At 52.8% G+C, this 2,016-nt stretch overlaps 1 pseudogene; it reads right to left on the reverse strand.

The window, feature by feature from the left end:
- The window catches only part of LOC108229652, a 6,082-nt pseudogene extending 4,653 nt beyond the window's left edge, over window positions 1–1,429 (reverse strand).
- Window positions 1,430–2,016: the final 587 nt, after the last annotated feature.

Consider the following 2,016-nt stretch of genomic DNA (forward strand, 5'->3'; position numbering starts at 1 on the left):
CGCCGTGCAGCACAGGACGTCCACCGCCGCCCAGATGTCGCAGAAGATCCGACCGAACACCCAGTAATCCAAAACCTGCAGACAGCCAGAACCAGAATCCAGCTCACAGACGTCAGTTTTACTGAATCGTGTTTCTCACGCCTTCAGGTCGATTTGAACACTAGAACCTGAGGAATGACCACTTCCTGCTAAAACACAGAGGCTGAAATCTGCTGGAGGAACTAAAAGATCAGAGGAGCAGAACGCTAGCTGAAAGCTAAAAGGATCACACGCAGTAGAGACAGAAGCTAAAAGCTAAGGTAGCATAAGGCAAGCTAAAAGTATCTAAAGGTTGTGTGGCAGTAGCTGACAGTCGTCCTCAACAAACATCTCAAAGGTTTGTGTAAAATCTCTTCATAGTTTGACCCGAACAGCTAAAACTCATGAGATGATCTCAGGCTAAACCTGGCGGGTGATAAGCATTCCTTCAACAAATGGTAGGCTATTTTTCAGGGTATGGATTTAGAGCTCCAAACAGGACTGGTTACCTCACACTGAAACCCGAACACCATCGATGTCTGCAGGGTGGAGGTGGAGGGGGAGGGTTCAGTCAGAGCTCTGGTCCTGATGGAGACTCAGGTTCTCAGAGTCTGTATCAAGTCATCCCTGACTCAAAGTCTGAGGGCCCCAGGTTCATCAAGAAGGTCTGACTAATACTGCTGCTGGAAGGATCACCCGTTAACCAGCTGTGACCGAGTGAAGGATCACCCGTTAACCAGCTGTGACCGAGTGAAGGATCACCCGTTAACCAGCGGTGACAGAGTGAAGGATCACCCGTTAACCAGCTGTGACCGAGTGAAGGATCACCCGTTAACCAGCTGTGACTGAGTGAATCTGAGGGATCAGGGACCGGTTCTGGATCAGGGACCGGTTCGGGCTCGGACCCGCACTGACCTCCAGCGTGGCGGACACGGGCAGCACGGTGGTCCCCAGCAGCAGGTCGGCCATGGCCAGGTTGGTGATGAAGTAGTTGGTGGGGGTCCGCAGGTGTCGGTTACACACCACCGCCAGGATCACCAGGATGTTTCCCACGATGGCGAACGAGATGAAGGAGGCCAGAACCACACCGACCGGCACCGCACGGCTCAGGTCCAGAGAGTGGTCCTGCTCGGTCCGGTTGGAGGGGTCCGGGTCCGGGTTCGGGTCCGGGTCCAGCAGAGAGCCGTTAGTCCACAGAGTCATCGCGCTGCTCGCTCGCTGGCAGGTAATCTGTGGAGGCTGACCCGGTTCTGACAGGAAATAAACCAGGTTTAAATAATAAACTTGGTTTCTCCTCCTCAGAGCTTCTTGGTTTAAAACTCAGCCGCCAGGTAAAACCGGAAACCAAACATTTAGTTTTCCATAAAAACTTGTCAGCAGAGCAGAAACACGGAGCTGCTGCTGCTGAGTCCACTGAGCGGAGCGGAGGCGCGCTGTGCGGCGGCAGGTGGAGGCTCGGCTCCGCTCGGCTCCGCTCGGCTCCGCTCGGCTCCGCTCGGCTCCGCTCGGCTCTACTCGGGTCTGCTGGGGTCTGCTCCGCTCGGGTCTGATCGGCTCTGCTCCGCTCGGCCCCGCTCGGGCTGACGCCCGGCAGCAGAGCTCCTCCTCGGGTTAAACTCGGAGGTTTGTCCTTTTATGGTCCAAGTGTTTAATGTGGGAAAGTTCCGAGAGAAGAAAAGAGATAAAACATCACAGATAGACCCCGATGAAGTCTTATCTGCACCCAGATCAGCTGGAAAATTTCAGTAGATTGAAATTATGTAAACACACGCATGCGCGCACGCGCACGCACACACACGCACAAGATCTAGATTCTGCTGTTTAATTAAAGATCAGTGTTTCAGTTTTAAAATGAGACAAATACACCTGCAGATTATGGCCGACTACATCATGTAGTACTTCATGCAGTACTTCATGCAGTACTTCATGTAGTACTTCATGCAGTACTTCCTGCAGTACTTCATGCAGTACTTCATGTAGTACTTCATGCAGTACTTC

This window comes from Kryptolebias marmoratus, unplaced genomic scaffold (assembly GCF_001649575.2).
Source record: "Kryptolebias marmoratus isolate JLee-2015 unplaced genomic scaffold, ASM164957v2 Scaffold72, whole genome shotgun sequence".
Taxonomy (NCBI): domain Eukaryota; kingdom Metazoa; phylum Chordata; class Actinopteri; order Cyprinodontiformes; family Rivulidae; genus Kryptolebias; species Kryptolebias marmoratus.